A 19,052-nucleotide genomic window follows, 5' to 3' on the forward strand; every position below is an offset into this window, starting at 1 on the left:
TCGTGTGCAGAAAATGACCGTGGTGCGACAAAAATGATCAAATAACTATACTCAGATATCTGACACACAGTCAAATTTCTGTACCAGATGGACCTTTCTATACGATAACAAGATGCAAAAAGACGTCCAAATTTGATGCCGCATCGATGGCAAGACGTCACCAGAATTTTTTCTCTCGATCCTTCGATCTTCTCCTAAACACTACCGATGCTGTGTTCAGGTACGTATCAACCCGTGGTCAAGCGGAATCATTTTGGCACAAGTTAATGGTAGCCTTTGATCATTAATCATCACTTGCAATAGCCAATCAGAAGTTCATAAAAATGTAAATGAAAAAGCAAGAGACAGCACGAAGCAGAGTGAACTTAAAGAGTTCGTTGATTGGTTATGGATACGCTGTATTGACAGGTTCCTATTTTACTTTGTAACATTTATTCGGTTCTTCGACCGATGCGACCTAAATAGATAGAATTTGACGCTCTACTGCTTGCACATTAAAAGTCAGAGCCTCTCTCTCCACTCCCAAAAACTAATTATTAAGCAACGCTGCCGATGCCTTACAATTTGTTCCTTTTTTTTTCCGATGGCCTATATTTAGGAACGCAAAATGGTGCATTTCACTGTGTGGAAAACAATTCCTTCTTCCCAATAGCCCCATAATTTGAGAAAACGAAAAAAAATATAATCATTAGAATTTTAGCATTTTAGATTGCTTTTTGGCACGTGACGGCTGCTGCTGCTTCGAATTAATTAGCATTAATTAGTAGCATAAATATCATTGCTAGTGTTTTCATTGAAATTAACATAAAATGGAAATATATCTGAGAGGAAAAAATAATGACTTACCTTTAAGTTCCGATACCAAATAATGAATTCGAAAATTGTGTGTATTAATATTCCTTCGGAATAACATGATATTGCCGTGTCTTTCGTTCAGAAGAGAATACCAAATGGCTCCGTAATTTATGATATTGCCTTTTTGTATGTGCCACACACAAAAGTCAATTCCTTTTATATATATTTCTTTCCATGAAATCCATTCAATTATGCGATTTCTGCGAAAAGAAAATGCGTGGATCATTAATGATAAGTTATTATGATTGGCTGAGCTGTAATTCAGATGAACCCCCCGAAATTCGGATTGCATATGCCAATATGAAAGATTGTTTTTCCGCGAAAAAAAAAAATACCACGGGTCGCTTTCTCGTGATTGAGTTGTCGCAGGTGATATCCAAACGTGGAATATTTCAATGTATAAACTAATGATGTCTGGATATTATAATTGACTGGATATGTCCACGCGATGTGCAGATCGATCGTTATCCGATTACGGGGCCCAACCACGTGGCTTTCATGATGTTTTTTCGTAACAGCGAGGTTTGACATGTGGATATGTATTATAGTTGCTGTGAAATATTCATTAATAAAGTTTGTGATCGATCAAAAGTTCGATAATTGTACATGAATGACATCGCTTGAGAATAAACACGGCTGGGGTGACTGACGCGATCAATGGATTCCGAATTCGATTGTCCCGTTGTGCGATTACCAGCAACGAAGCTGCGGTACCGATGAGTCCTGTTCATAACACCGACGAGCCGAAAATTCGATAGCCGAAATCCTGATCGATGCTAAGATCCCTTTAATACCGAGATTTCGACTATACCCCGATACCGTCCCGATAATAAGACCCCCCTTCCCCCGAACGTACCAAAATCCTGGGAATATCAGGATCCCCCGACACGGCTAATATATTCCCGACATGGCCAAAATCTCGACAATACGGAGATTTAAACATAAAAAAATCCCGACAGTACCGAGAATACCGACATTTCAAAAACTATCTAAAAAATTTGTTAATATTTACTAATAAAAAAATTATAAACTTGACAAATTTCGAAAATTTGTCAGCAGAATGTGACAGCATGCAAAGGATAAATGCATGAATGTTTCATTACGATAAAAAAAATTTAAAAATTTAATTCTCAACATATAAGCCATACTTTTTGCTTGATTTTGCCGAAATTTTAATTTCTTGCATTTGAAAATAAAGAGGTGGTTTTCTTTCCCTCAGTATCACCCCTGACCCCAAGCCCAGGAGAGGGCCCGAACATCTGCCACATCTACGCGACTCGGTCCCGAAAGTTCCTTCCCAGATCACTTCATTTACAACCAAAATTTCAATTACATGGGCAATTATATTATTTCTCTGTTATACTTGGCAGTACATTATTTTTTTTCGCTTCATAAGGTTTTTGTTGTGATGTTGGCATTGGTGAACAAAGTACTATTGGTGAAGTTGTTTTACCTCAACCATGAATCGCCGGCTGAAGCTTTACGAACGTTCCGGACAGAGGAGATATTGAAGAAAGCTTCTGTGACTTGCTTTTACGCTCTCTATTGACAAAAATCTGAACTACATTTTTTTTCTGTACCAAAAAAGTCCCCTTTCCGTGGGGGACTTTTTCGCAAGCCGCATTTTTATGAATTTTTAGCCTATTTACGAATTTATGGGCCGCACCATACATTCATTTTAAATTCTTCGAGGCCACATCCAGTAAATTTTGAATCTTTGTAAATTTCCGAAAGTCAGGTAAACATTTTTTAATGTGAAATTTATCTTTAAGTGTCGGGATTATATGAGCGGAGCCGGAAATTCATTTTTCAAATGGATCCGTCAATTTTGGGACACCCTGTAGAAACGTATATTCTCTGCATCAGAGATTTCCATACCGGCTCCCACAAGCTTCCAAAATCTTTACACGGCTTTCCACGCCCTATATTTTTCATCAAGGTCCTGCTCAAAAAAAATTTATCACTCTGAGCGTTACAAATATATAAGTTCTCCAGCCTCTCACAGGAAACTTCCGTGGCTCCCCAAGGAGTCGCGTCTCACACTCTGGAAACCCCTACTATTCTATATGTTTCTCAAAATTACTGAAAGCAAGGATACAGTAAAATGTCTGAATTAATTTGACGGAGCCCTCGTGTCCCGTATTACGGGACATTCTTGTAATTTTCGTTGTTCCGATGTTTTTTTATACATTTGTCTCGTTTTTTTTCAACGGCACGCACACATAATAAATTATATTATGATTATCATAGCAAAAATTATAAATATTGATCTTACATATTGTTTGGTCTAACGTTTTGGCTTCATTACTTTTTGGAATTTCAATTACGCAATTGGTGGTTGTGCCTACTTCTGACAACGTTTTTTTTTGACGCCAAATGTCCCCTTATTTTACGGATTATTATTTAAGATCCCAATTTACCGAATTTTATTTTTCTCAGTGAAATATGTGGTCATCAGATCATTTGAATATTTTTCCGCGGAATACGTTTCTGTTTACTGCGATTTGTAGCAGCAGCTCTTTACTGCAACAGACTTCAGTAATTTTATCAGTAATTAGCAAATTGCAATTTTTGGCGAAATTTAGTGATATCCCGTATTTAGGATCGCAATTTCTGCATTTTTTTCCCCTCGATGATGTATGATGATCATAAGAATAAAAGTACAATTTTATTTGAACCAGTATGGATATTACTAATATCACTTACAACGGTCGAATAATTTCATTGAGTCTGCCAGCGGACCATCTTTAGTCCGCAGACCATAGGTTGAGAAACGCTGCTATATGCTATCTGAACAGTAGTTCTAAAATCGAACTCGTAAATGTTTGCTCTTGACGCACGTTCCGTTTGTTCCACTGATATTGTTATTATTGTTAATTGTGGGGGAGTTATTCATTGTAAAAAAAGTAAAAGCACAGTGTGTCAGACACACCCACTCAAATGGCTGTTGGTGTAATGAGCCGTTACGAGAGCCCTCTATGGCAGACCAAGAACAAAAAGGAAAAGATATATATTAAAAATGGAATACGTGCGATCTCTCAATAAAAATATGGTCACAAATTGATCTCGAAAGTTTTTCACTGCCATAACAAAACAAAATCAATAGCTCTGTGCTGTGTGCTCAGTAACCAATTTGAGGGGTGATCCATGCTCAGATTCGGGTGCGGAAAATACTTGCGGAAATTGACTGACAAACAATTAATAGCCAAAGTGACATAATGAGTGAGGGGATGAGCAGGTGAGTGAGTGAGTAAGGGAGTTGGCGAGGGAACAAATGAGGGAGTAAATGAGTGAGCAGGTGAGCAGATGGGGGAGTGAGTGTGCCACTCGTACCAAAGCCTTCTCGATGCTACTACCACTACTAATCTTTCTAGGAGGCTACTCATAATGTCACTTACTCTGTCACTCATACTATTACTCACTCATACGATTACTCACTCTCACTGTGTCACTCATGCGGTCACTCACCCACTCACTCTCATATGGTCACTGACTTGCTCAATTGCTCACTCATTCGGTCATTCATCCATCCACCGGTTCACTCATACGGTCACTGACTTGCTCAATTGCTCACTCATTCGGTCATTCATCCATCCACCGGTTCACTCATACGGTCACTCAATCGGCCACTTACGCACCTACTCAGTTGGTAACTCACCTACTCACTCGATCACTAATACTGTTACTCACTTACTCGATTACTCAACCAATTACTTGATCACTCATACGGTCACCCACTCACTGATGACGAACTGTCATTAGAGTGAATTTCCTCAGCTGTGATTTTCCCGTCGGTTAATCGTTTGGCAGTGAATATTTCCAGCCGTGAATTTTTTTTATCGGTGAATTGCTTGGTGGTGAATTTTCCGTGAATTGCTTGGATAATACTGAAGAATATTCCTCTCGGGGGTGGAGGGGGGTATTACTTCCTTTAAAGTAGAGGTCCAGCAGTTTTCAAGCCTTAAGCACCGCCTATACTTCCTCTATCGTTATAAAAGAGCACCCATCTAATAACCAAAAAATTGCTCAAACTCAAATCAAGTATCGAGCATTCTTATGGCTTTTTGGATTTTTAACTGAGTTCCGCGTTGTGCTCACGAATAACTGGTTGTTGATGCCCACCTCGAACATAGTTTTCCAGTAGGGAGGAATTCAGAAAATATTTCTGGGACCCTAAAGTATCAAAACTTTTAAGTCTATTTATATTCAGGAAGAGTTCACGTCTTCTTTGGGTTCCGTGGAACAGTCTGAAAGCCATCAAGGGTTCCGCGTGAGCTAAAACTTTGGAAAACTCTGGTCTAGATGGCCCTCGGTGTCCCGTAAAGTACATGTAAATTCTGAAATCTGAGAAACCTCATTTTTAGTGGATGTGAAAAATTTCTAAAATAACATCTTTTTCTTTTATTTATACAATTTATTATATCTCTGATGAATCGGAAAATGGCAAAAATTCCGAATTTTCTAAAAAAAAAGTGTCGTTGTTTTTCTCTTTTCAACTGGACGTTTTCGCGTTTAAGAAATTTACAAGTTTAGTAATGCTCTGCCATCTGTAAGAATTCAAATTAACTATTCTCTAATATGCTTTTTCTTTGTCTTTGAAAATGGGGATTTTCAGTATTTTGTAAAGTGATAAGTGTGAGGACACTAGGTGCCTTTTTTCTTTACGCAAGGACCTACCTCACCGGGGGCTGGGGGCCTTGGATGCATAAGAGGGTCTCATGAATACTTGTTATCCGGCAGTATGATTTTCAAGAAAAAGTATGTGAATAAGTTAAGTGTGAATTTCAACCAGATTAGTGGCACCTGAACATCGCTTGCCCTGGATGTCCATGATGTTCTTAAGATGGCCCTGAAGTCGATGAGTAGCCACAAGGTTGAAGCCCTGCGAGCCTATTTGGGAGGCATATTCACGAAGCAAGAGCTTTGATTGTAACCATCACCGGAAGAAAAGCACCCGTACAAGAACTCTGACTGAAACTGAAATAGTCATCATACGAATCATTGAGTCGCATGGTGTTCATCTGAGTTGTCAGTTAATATATCCTGAGTACGAAATCAAGCATATCTATCCACAATGGCACATGTGAGCAACATTAATCCTCACAAGACTAGGCCTGGCAGGCCTACTCTTACTACAAAAGTAATTTGGTAAAAATAAACTGAACGTCACATAAAGAAATCTCTTTAGTGACCCGTGGTACAGTTCAACATTCTTTAAGCCAACGGTTCTCACCCTTTGGAAGCTCACGGCCCGGTTGGGGTTTTTTTTCGAAGTGGAAGGCTCTGTCATAAAAGCAGTTATTGGGAAATAAACGGAGCAGCAAAATAAAACAGTGAATCGCTCGCGGCGCAGTTTGACTGATGTGTAAATATTCCGCGGGTCTCACAATGACAGAAGTTTCTCAACCAACGAGCCCTGACATCAGTCAAACTGCGTCGTGAGCGATTCACTGTTTTATTTGTTAAATGTTGCCATCTTAGTTATTTTGCAACTAGATCCGGCCCTTGTTTCGATCATTTAGTTTGAAAATATACACATCTCTAGTTATTTAACTTGTTTCTTTGCTAGTTGTTTTCTAAAAAGAAATTTCCTTTGTATTAGTCTATTATATTGAATTACATGAAAATACGGAGATTTTCCGGGAGATACGGGATGGGTGGTCATCTGAATAATGACTAAAATTAGTTCTGGTTGTTTAGCCCGGTTTCTAGTTGTTTTTGATGAAGAATCTAGTTGGAAAATTTTTTGACTGTTGGCAACACTGCTCACGGCATGTTTCCACATCAGTGTTTTCATTTTCTTTTATTTTTTATTTATTATTTACATACATTTGCATTTTACATTTTATTTATTATTATTAAACAGGTTTTGCCGGTCTCCAGGGGTTTTCCGTGTTAACTTCGCGATTACCGAGTTTCACCTGGTTGTTGGCTTATTTGCATGAATACCTATGATGATGTGAAACTAACAACAAAGGTTGTCTTATATAATATTTGATTTGATATAAACTGAAGAGCCAAAAAAACTGGTACAGGCATGCGTATGCAAATAAAGAGATATGAAACCAATCAGAGTACGGTGCTGCGGTCGGCAACGCCTATATAACACAACAAGCGTCCGGCACAGATGTTAGATCGGTTACTGCTGCTACAATGGCAGGTTATCGAGATTTAAGTGCGTTTGAACGTGGTGTTATAGTCGCCGCACGAGAGATGGGACATAGCATTTCCGAGGTAGCGATGAAATTTGGATTTTCACGTACGACCATTTCACGAGTGTACCGTGAATATCGGGAATCCGGTAAAAAATTACATCTACGACATCGTTGTGGACGGAAAAAGATCATGCAAGAACGGGACCAACGACGACTGACGAGAATCATTAAACGTGACAGACGTGCAACCCTTCCGCAAATTGCTGCAGATTTCAATGCTGGGCCATCAACAAGTGTCAGCGTGCAAACCATTCAACGAAACATTATCGATATGGGCTTTCGGAGCCGAAGGCCCACTCGTGTACCCTTGATGACGACACAAAGCTTTACGCCTCGCCTGGGCCCGACAACACCGACATTGGACTGTTGAGGACTGGAAACACGTTGCCTGGTCTGACGAGTCTCGGTTCCAATTGCTTCGAGCTGATGGACGTGTACGGGTATGGAGACAACCTCATGAATCCATAGACAACAGGGGACTGTTCAAGCTGGTGGAGGCTCTGTGATGGTATGGGGAGTGTGCAGTTGGCGTGATATGGGACCCCTGATACGTCTAGATACGACTCTGACAGGTGACAGGTACGTAAGCATCCTGTCTGATCACCCGCACCCATTCATGTCCATTGTGCATTCCGACGGACGTGGACAATTTCAGCAGGACAATGCGACACCCCACACGTCCAGAATTGCTACAAAGTGGCTCCAAGAACACTCTTCTGACTTTAGACACTTCCGCTGGTCACCTAAATCCCCAGACATGAACATTATTGAACATATCTGGGATGCCTTGCAACATGCTGTTCAGAAGAGATCTCCACCCCTCTCTTACTCCTACGGATTTATGGACAGCCCTGCAGGATTCATGGTGTCAATTACCTCCAGCACTACTTCAGACATTAGTCTAGTCCATGCCACGTCGTGTTGTGGCACTTCTGCGGGCTCGTGGTGGCCCTACACGATATTAGGCAAGTGAACCAGTTTTTTTGGCTCTTCAGTGTAGTTTTTCTTTGGTGCAAAGACCAACTAGGTCATGCTGCACCAAAACAAATGAATAACTAAAAGTAAGATGAAATTACGTGATTTTAAAAGTGAACTAGGAATATGCCGACAGACACAAGTCGGCATATTTTCAGTTCACTTTTTAAATCAGGTCATTTCAATTTATTGCCGTCAGACACAAGTCGGAACATTTCCAGATCACTTTCTAAATTACGTCATTTCATTTTATTTTCAGTTACACATTTGTTTTGGTGCAGCATGACCTAATTGGTCTTTGCAACAAAGAAAGACTAAAATCAAATCAAATATTATGAGACGACCCTTGTACGTTAGTTTCATATCATTGGTATTAATGCTAATAAGCCAACATCTAGGTAAATACAAATACAAGGCTACAAAAGGCAAAATGCCAACGAGGTGGCTGAGAAAGAGATGCCCATAACAAGTATGGATGTCATATATTTCAAAAATACAGCAACCCAATCAAAAATGCAATTACAAACAACATATATACATGATAAAATATTATACAATGCCCATAAAGAATACTTATGGTTGTCTTATTCTAAGTATGGACAGAGCTTCTCGATTTACCCCAACATGTTTATCGTATTTTTTTTCAAACGTGTCAATTGTGTTACAATTTACTACCTCCGGTGGTAAGCTATTCCATTTATTAACAACCCTATTGGAGAAAAACTCCCTGTGGCACCATAACCTAGTCAATCATATGTCCCTTACCAATAGATACTGGTGTGCCATTGTAAAAGCAGTTGATTGACGGCGAATTAAGAAATCATGTTCCATCTCACCCATACCGTTGAAAAATTTTAACACTTCGATCATATCTTTCCGACATCTGCGTTCATCCAACAACGAGGACACGCGTAGCTCTTCTCTGCACCTCGTCAGCCAATTAAAACTTGATAATTGTGAAATTACGAAGTACGAATGACTGGATACCAAGCGAAGACAACTGGAAAGAAAAATCAAATTCTCCCCTGTGGGGAAAGTCAACTCTAACAAACTCGCACTTTCCGGCTGCGTACTCTACCATTAAGCTACAAAGGCGAGACAATTTATTTCCTAAGAACGTGTTCTTTTGGGCTGAACGGGACTGTGCAATAGGCAGCCAACAACGAAATCTATTGCATAGTCCCGTTTAGCCCAAACGAATACACTGTTTTTAGGAAATGTCTGTGCTCTGCAACTTAATGGTAGAGCACGTGCCTGGAAAGTGTGAGGTTGGTGGTTCGATTCACCACAAAGGAATGCGTATTTTCTTTCCAATTGTCTTCGCTTGGTATCCAGTCACCTGTACTCCGTATAATTAGTGGAAAGGTTCATCTTTTCGTTCAATCGTGAAATTGTCACCGCTAAACCCCAGAGACCGCAAAACCCAAGTCTTACCAAGGCGAGTTGGTAAAAGCCCGAAATACGCTTGCAAACGTTTTAATTTCGGACCTTTACCAAGTCAAAGCCCGTTTTTGATGAATCAATTAACCATCATGAACTTGAGCCATATATCTCCTGACTCGGTTTAATCAATCAATAATTCTTTTTAGAGGGGTTTTTGGCCATAGTCCACCCCTCTGGCCAGTGCGGATTAAAGGAAGACCATCCGCGTCGTTCACCATGTTAAACATGGTTACTTAGAGGCTTAATCACGTGAAGGTGTGGATTGGAGCTCAGGGCCGTGTTAATCGCATCCCAATCCCCCGGGAGAAGTGATTTTTCTGAGGCTTTTCATCAATTCTGATTTCACCTGTACCGCACACACACACACACACACACACACACATTCGAAGCATATTTTATTTTTCTTTAAACTGTAGGCTATTTTCAGGAATTTTTAAAATTCCGCCATTGTAGAGTTTAGTGCAAAAAAGATAAGGGTTATATGAGAAATTTGGCTGCTTTTTCAGACATTATTTTTCATCACGTTTACCATCTCGCAAAAAAAAGAGAGGAAAAATTCTGATATTTAACTGTTTCTTAAATCATCATTTTTCTGGAGCTAACGTTTTTTTTTTCCATCACCGAATTTTTTCCTGAGTAAATAGGCCTTCAAAATGGGACTTTCAAGTCCGTTTCTGAAGCACGTCACACACTGAATATCGATTCATCCAGTTTTTCTCCAACTGGTTTCATATAAAATCTATTTATTTCTATTAATTTTCACAATATTTATCGGATTTAGAGTACATTTATTGGATTTATCTTCTATTTCTGACATGATATTATTCACCATACTCTGCAACCTTCATCTATACCGATCCTCATCTTCTAAAACATCCGAATTCTGATTTCTTTGAGATCGGAAATTCTCTTACATGATAAATCTCATTCCATATGAATCTAATGCCTTCATAAACGAATCGCGTTTGAGCCTATTTTTCCAAAAATTTACTTTTTGACATGTCCAAATTCAGTTCATGTTTCCATTCGTTTCATGTAGAAATGGCATCATTCTGTAATTTCTGGTAAAAGATATCCATAGCAAAATTTTCAAAATTTATATTCAAGAAAATCTAGTGTCTTTGAAAGGTTTTTGCTGTTTTCTAAAAAAGTTTTTGCGTGTGTATACGTGACTATTACCCTTGTTAAGAGCGATTCAAAATTCATTATCAGAATGACTCTCATTGAGAAAACAATAATGCATTAAAAGCTCGAAATGCAACTTGTGACCAGCCTCATGAACACTCTGTGAATTTATTCGAAATTCATTGATCGTGATGAAAGTCAGAGACGGAATATTTCAGAGTTTTTTTTAACTTAACCATGTTGTCACAAAATGTTTATTTTAAATACAAGATTATATGAATACTCGAATATGAACACGAGAAATCGCTTTAAGCTAGGACCCCTGCTAGCGTCTTATTGAATAAAAACTACAGTGTGTGTGTGTGTATATATATATATATATATATATATATATATATATATATTACTGATATTACTGCAGTTTTTATTCAATAAGATAATATATATATACTGCCAACGCGCCCGAATTGCGGTCTATTCACGACGAGGCCGACCACTTCACGAATCGGCCTGAGATCCCTGGCGAAAGTTCGACGTGCTGATGTAAGACAGCGCAGAAAAGGATCCAAATCCTTTTTTTTTTCAATCGCCCGCGTGTGACACGTCTATCTATAGCAGCTGTATTGGATTAAACAATTAGATTCCATCCTATGAGCCTAGTTTCAGTATATAAAGGCCCAAGACCACAACAGGCTGTTAAATATTAGAATCGCAAAAATAAAATTGACTATATATATACATGTTTAAGTCATGGTTGCCAAAGAAAGAATTTCTGTGGAATTTCACGCATGTATATTGTATTGGAACATACAACATATTGAAATATCGTCGATGAGAAAATTTAAAAAATGAAAGTTCATTAAGTTTTAAATTAAAATAATTTAAGTTTAAAATTTGTTTTCATACAACAAAAGAGGTTTTTTTGCATATGTTTGCAATTGGTTGGTTTTTTCATTCATTTTTAAAGTATGTCATGAACTTTTCTTCCACCCTGTGTTATGGCTCAACTAAATGTCCTCAATTAAGAAACCACGATAGAGAAGGTACAGCTTACAATACCCGGTTCTTCATACCCACGATCAACGGGAACGTGACACCCTGGGTTATAAAAAAGAAGACGAGAGCTCAATGCTTGATACTTCCAAAGCCTCCTAGATAGAGACTAGGAGTATCTAAGAGGCTTTGGTACTTCTCACCATCTAGCAACTGTATTACAAAAGAGATGCATCAGCAGCTGAAACATGCTTCTGAAAATCCTGCTCAGAATCCTTGAGATAACCAAGTTTACAGTATCCCTGTTACTCTATAAAACACTTTTAACATAAATTGGATTTTGAAAGGATGAATACAATAGAGACCGGTGTTCTTCAACCGTTGGTCCATGGGAATATCTTATCGGGCCGTGAAACATTTCCACCAATTACATATTATCCCTTTATAGGTCTGTGGGATAATAATTTCCCACCATTAAAATTAAATTTAAATGAATTTATTCTTTTCCTCTTGTGAAGTTGTATGAAGTCCCCGAATTTTGCTAATAGATAGAAGCTTTTTCTTCATATGAGATTTATTTCCCGCCTTTAATGAAAGCTCTTCAATGAAAATGATAAGTATATCTCCCCGGGCAGCGGTAAAAAGCTTGATCTCATTGTTTTATTATTAGAAGAGCAGTGACTTATTTAAAATTTATGTTACCGGTTTCATTATAATTCTATGTATAATTTGTTGTTACTATAAATTTCTCAAGGGCGTCAAAAATTTTCTCTTCAATACAGCTTTGAAATAATAATTACAGTTTATACGCGCTACATTCTTTGACTTATTTTTTTTGCCAGCAATGAATCGTAATTCTTTTTTTGTTCTTCAATGTGTGAACCTTACAAATCGTGCTTTTAATTTTGTTCAAATGGTATGGCAAGTCCATTATAAGTATTAATTTCTGTGCAGTTTCGTTCAGTTTTAGAAAATGAATTAATTAATAATCCCATTATGCTGCAACAACAATCGCCCCGGTTATGTACTTTCACGTGGAGTTTGTAAGAAGAGAAATAATTCTTATGGGTGGCTTGTGATCGAAAATAAATTTTGTCTTCCAGATGTAGGGTCACGTGTGCCAGTTCATATTCATAAATACAGGCGCTGTTCATTTTGCAGCACATAGGCCGAAGAGAGAATAGTATTTGTAGGGGATGTGATGCGGAGTTGGTTTTGCTCCTTTTCACTCCCAAGTCTCTGGTAGTTATCAACACTTCATGCATTTAATTTTGGGCATTTATTTGTACATTCAATTTTGGGCATTTATTTGTACATTCAATTTTGGGCATTTATTTGTACATTCAATTTTGGGCATTTATTTGTACATTCAATTTTGGGCATTTATTTGTACATTCAATTTTGGGCATTTATTTGTACATTCAATTTTGGGCATTTATTTGTACATTCAATTTTGGGCATTTATTTGTACATTCAATTTTGGGCATTTATTTGTACATTCAATTTTAGGAATTTATTTGTACATTCAATTTTGGGAATTTATTTGTACATTCAATTTTGGGAATTTATTTGTACATTCAATTTTGGGCATTTATTTGTACATTCAATTTTTTTATAATTCTTTGCTTTCGATTCTATTTATGTTTTATACTAAAGAATAAAGTAACTTCATATATCATTTTGATTTTAAATAAAATTTTGTTTCCTTCACTTGATTTTTCCATATAGATATAAAGTGAAAAATAATTATCCCATTGCTCACTGGATTCAGTATGTTGTACTAAAATGAACTGTGAGAAAATAATTTCCTATACCCACGTAATTGGCTTAATATCAATGATTTTCCCCTCAAATTTCTACAGTGACATGATCTCTCTTACATACCTTTCTAACATATAATAACGCAAAGAAAAAGGGTTGAAATCTGTTTCAGTCTATTGCCCTGTAACGGGTTATTCCGGGAGTCTTCAACATATGTGGGCCAAATGTGACTCTCGGAGTTTTTCGTCGTGGACCGCCGATCGTTTTCAGAAAACGGTTGAAAACATTGGAAAACGATGAGTTCCAGAAGTAATGAAAGAAATAATTTCTGAGTAAATGAAGAAAATAATTCCGGAACAAATTGATGAAAACTCAGAATTACTGAAAGAAAAAATTTTAAAATTTTCGAAACGAATAATTTCGGAGTCAGTGAAAAAAAGAAATTATACATAAAAGAGAAATAATTTCGTATTTTCTGAGAGAAATTGTTTCACGATCAATAAAAGAATGCATGATTATTGAAAGAAATCATTTCAAGATATATTGAGGAGGAAAATAATTCCAGAATTCCCGAAATGAGAATAATTAAAGAATAATTTCAAGTGATTTCAGATTGAAATCAATCCCAGAATTAATCAATTTAAGAGTAATTAATCAAAAAAAGATTTCATGGTTGGTGAAAACAACGAAATCAGAACTAATCGAAATTAATAATTAATAAAAGAAATAATTTTAGAATAAATAAAAGTCTTCAATTATTTTTTGTGTCTTTATTTAACTCAGGACAACGTCAGGCTGCTTCTATAAACATTCCACTAAATTAAATGAGCGGTGGCCCGTGGGCTTCATGGTAAGTTTCAATTTTGGCTGTCCAATGTTTGAAAGGTTGAACCACTCCTGTGGGTTATACTCTATATATTGCTGTCAGCTGGTCCGAGAATTATTTCTTCCATTTATTTACTTTTTTCCGCCATTCGCGAATTATTTATCTTATTTACTCTTTCCCCCATTTATTAATTTTATGCCGATATGTAAATAATTTCCTCATTTATTTTTTTCTTGTGTTTATTTTTTTGCCTGTCCGCAAATCTCTTCTCCGATTTCTACTGCTGCTTCAAACACTGCAATAGCGTCTTCACAATTGATCCAAAGTTGACAATTAAGTTGTTTTTTCTTTGATTTTCTTTTGTTTATTCTATGTCGTAATGCTCTTTAATCACTTACCTGTGTCTGACACGGGCATCGTAATATTTGCCCTTAGAAGGCACTAATGAAATGTAAACGTTTACCTACATCTACACAAACACTATGGTTTCATGTAACAGCAATATAACGATATCTAGACAGTACATAATCTTGTAACCTAATTCCATTGACACATAATCTAGTTAAGTTACATAATATATCTAAAAACCAGATTATTTATATTCCATGAAAAAAAAAACTCAAATAAGAGATTTTGAAAAAAGAAGTTAATTTTAAAAAATTTAATAAAGGAATCTGAACTAAGATCTTTTTAAATTAAAAAATTAACTATACTATTTTCTGTAATTGTTTTTGTTTTTTCCTAGCCATAGACATTTTTCATGCTTGCTGACTTGCTTGCAAGTGGTTAATAACTTGCTTGAGATCACCCACTTCCCGAAATTGACTTGGTCATCGTAAACTTTGCCCCTAGAGAGCGCTAATTTTTAGAAAAGTAAATTTTAACTAAATCTGCGCAAACGCTATGGCTTCATGTAACAGTAATAATGATATTTAGATATATAATATTGTAATATAATTACATAGATACATAATCTAGTTGAGTTACGTAATCTATCTATGAAAACTAGATTATTTATATTCCAAGCAAAAAAATTCAAATAAGAGCTATTGGAAAAAAAATTTAATTCCAACAAAGGTATAATAAGTGAATCAAAATCTTGATTTTTGAATTAAAAAATTAAGTGCGATTTTCTGTATATAATTGTCTGTTTTTTCTAGTCATAGACATATGAATAGAACGAACAAATAAATAAAACCTGACTTTTCCTGTGCAGAAAATAATTGAAAACCCATCCAGCAAGTGATTAAAAAGGGAAAAAATTAATTAATTAGTTTGAGTCTATATATACCTTTGCTTGGACAATTTAAGTAAAGTACACATATATGTGTACCTCAGGTCTTAACTTGAAAAAAGAATCATAAAAAAAACCATTTAAATTTAAAACCGTCATACTTCGGAGAGAAGAGGATGAACGACAATATCATGAATACATTCCATGGACAACATGAATGCGATACATTAAAAAAAAGTAATAATAGTGATTTAGTGTCGAAATATTGCGAAATAACTATTTTTAAACCAAGGCATGACTTATGACTTAAAATTACAGAGTGTGATTTCACAAGCTGCTCTTTACAGGGTTATTCAGTAGGATTTGCACGAGTATATTTACAGGTAATTTCAATATAATTCCAAAACAAAAGAATCATAAAATAAGCAACTTACCATCTCGTTTCGTTGATGCATCATTATATCCATGGGAAACAATTACGAGCGTTGTTTGTCAAAAATTATTAAGATAATGATGATGATAATTAAAGCAAAATAATATATACCGGCTGGACAGAGTGGTTGGTGGTTTGGGAACTCTCTGGCCACGGGCCGATCCACGCGATCGCCTCTGTCACGTGACTCCGCGGCCACATAATTTTATTGGACTGACGTAATAATCGATAAGCCGCCCGCCGCGTACCCAATGAGAAAAAATCGGTCAACCGAGAATTTCGGGTAACGGGTAAAATATATATATATTTTTTATTGTTATCTAGAATTTCACGGCCACTTTGAGGATGACAGGGGAGGGGAGGAACGTGATTTTCTTTCTCTCCCTTCCCATTCTTATATATATTGTGTGATAAATATTTTTGTCTTTTATGGTTCACGGATGTGTGTCACGAAACTTTTAAATGATGGAAAGAAATCATTTTAGACTATTTGTATTTCGTACAGAATTATAATGCAAATTATTAATTTCTCTTTTCAAGATTGTGTAAATTACGCTGGAAATGATTTTTCCACAACTTTTTGCCCGAACTTAACGTGGAAAATCAAAACAAAAGTTTTCCATAAATTTGGAAAGAAGTTTAAAAATTCTTAAAACTAACAATATATATTAATGAAAAAACCGTTTCATTCATACACGATGAATAGTATTTATATATTTTTGTAATTATGTAATGAAATGAATTGTGTATTTTTCATCTATGATGATAATGGATCGTATGATTCCTTGGTGATTTTACCGACCGACCGAATTTGATTTTACTCGTCGCGGCCTGGCCCGAGGGGACTGCCTGGCGACTTACAGACGGCCCTTGATGGCTATAAAAGGGGGGGGGGTTATAGACAAGGTTGTGCATACGAAGTACGAAAGCCTGGATAACCAAGCGGAGATCGAGATGTTGTTCGGAAAGAAAATTCACATTCCTCTGGGGGAGAATCGAACCACCAATCTCTCACTGTCCGGACGAGTGTTCTAACCATTGAACTATAGAGGACAGACATTTTCAATCCTTAGAGCATATGCATGATATTCTCTCTATAAAGGTTGTGCATGTTTGTGTAAATGTGATGTGCTTGTAAGTTAATAGAAGGAGGGAACATACGGTCCGGTAAATGCAACCATCAGAATATTAGTTCAGATCTTTTTGTCAGAAGCTCAAGCCCTATACCACCACGAGTTCTCAATTAGCCAATTAAGTCATGCAACTGCTCTGAATAACTCATTGTATCATTCGTGCAGGCAGAGCCATCGATATCGGTTACCAACTTACACGCTTCAATACCTTATTGCATGAACAATCATTTTTGACAGTATGAGAGATTAGGCAAATGACAATGAGCACTTGATGATTTGCCGTTGCTTTCTTCATCTTGGTTTCTCTACTTTTGTCGATAGAGGGTGTTGCACGAGAGCAAATCACTTAAAGTGTGCAAATCAAAGTCCTATAAAATGCAGGGTGTACGTTTAGTATTTTTTGCTCATTTCTAAATTTTTATGTTACTGGCACTAGCATAAAACTTTTTCATTGATATTGAAGGATGAAGTATTAAGCATTATCGGTGAAGTCGTTTTACGTCAGCCATGAATCGGCGGCTGAAGCTTTATGAACGTTTCAGACATAGAAGAGATTGAAGAAAGTTTCAGGTTTTCGATCACTCCTGCTGGATTTCGGTCTAGCGCCCTCCATCATCAAAAATATAAACTATTTTTTTTTCTGTACCAAAAGAAAAAATCCACCTTCATGAGAATAACTATTTTGCAAACTGCATTCTAATTTATATTATGAGAGCCCATGACCGCACCAGGCTGCTAAATATCAGGACCAATGAAATTGATTAAAACAAGTTGACCAAACAATTGCATCATGTCTCCCCATGAAAAAATGTTCCTTTCATAGTTTCTTTTGTTCATAACCGATAAACGGATAAAAATAAAAATTTTATCAGCAAAAAATATGCCATTTAGAAAATAACTACACAATACAGCAGTGTTCGCCAATACATTATCTAGATGCGTGATTCATGCACCAAAATCACAATTTCGTTCAGGAGTGAAAATACTCTTTAAAATTTTTAGGTAATTTTTGAGAGTTATTTCTCTGTTTTCCTTGAAAAATTTCCCTCTTTTGCAAAACTACCCTTTAAAACTTTAGAGAATCACTCCTCAAAATTGTTTTATCGGATTGCACTGCAGTACAGTGAATGGATTATCATTGAACTGGAGCCTCTGCTGCCACCTATCGTATAAAAAACACAACTGCTATAGTCTTTTGATTAAAATTAGTGACTCATTTTTTATCTATGTTTTGCACAAAAATGTTATAATGTAAGTTGTATTGCTCGTAAACTATTTAGTAATATCACGCCTAATATATATATATACACTGCTGGCCACCCAAATTGCAACACCAAGAAAGACAAGAGATATTGCAACAATATTTATTTTGTAGATAACATGTTGACCAAGCATCAAATGATTAAATTTATAGACTTCTGTGAAGTGTGGTTCCTGCCAAAATCAGTAGCCAGAGTAGCCGCCATTGTTGGAGATCACCGCTGCCACACGCCTCGGCATTGATTCAAAGAGACTTTGGATGTGTTCTTGGGGTACAGCAGACCAAGCAGCTTCCACGCGTTGCCAAAGTTGATCTGGTGTGGCAGCTGGGGATGTAATCTGGGTCAATCGTTGAGCAACCATGGACCACATGTTTTCTATCGGCGAAAGATCCGGAGAGCGAGCTGGCCAGGGAAGCAATTCAATCTGGCGATTGACGAAGAACCTTTGGACAATGAGTGCCACGTGTGGTCGCGCATTATCCTGTTGAAATATGGCTGTGGGCAAGCCCTGAAGGTAAGGAAGAACAACTGGCTCCAACACCTCGGAGATGTAGCGCTGGCTTTTTAAAGTACCGGCAATGCGTACTAGAGGAGTGCGAGAGTGATATCCAATACCGCCCCATACCATAATACCCGGTGCAGGACCAGTGTGGCGGTACATAACGCAGCTGTTCAGCATCCTCTCTCCACGGTGTCTCCAGACTCGAATCCGACCATCGTGGTGTTGCAGACAGAAGCGTGACTCGTCAGTAAAGACAATTTCATTCCATTGTGCCGTCCACATCCTTCTTTCATCG

The 19,052-nt window shown here is 37.1% G+C and overlaps 1 protein-coding gene across 1 annotated transcript in view; it reads right to left on the minus strand.

Annotated features, from left to right (window-relative positions):
* LOC149069065 (uncharacterized) overlaps positions 1-16,004 on the minus strand; it is an 84,985-nt gene extending 68,981 nt beyond the window's left edge. The window contains exons 1-2 of the mRNA XM_089251189.1: positions 15,862-16,004; positions 847-1,055 (exon numbers count right to left, since the gene is read on the minus strand). The gene's annotated coding sequence lies outside the window, so the exon portion shown is untranslated. The remainder of the gene's footprint in view (positions 1-846; positions 1,056-15,861) is intronic.
* Positions 16,005-19,052: the final 3,048 nt, after the last annotated feature.

Source organism: Pholcus phalangioides, unplaced genomic scaffold (genome assembly GCF_987345545.1).
Source record: "Pholcus phalangioides strain wild (caught in Gottingen) unplaced genomic scaffold, Ppha-v1.0 ptg000024l_1, whole genome shotgun sequence".
Classification (NCBI taxonomy): Eukaryota; Metazoa; Arthropoda; class Arachnida; order Araneae; family Pholcidae; genus Pholcus; species Pholcus phalangioides.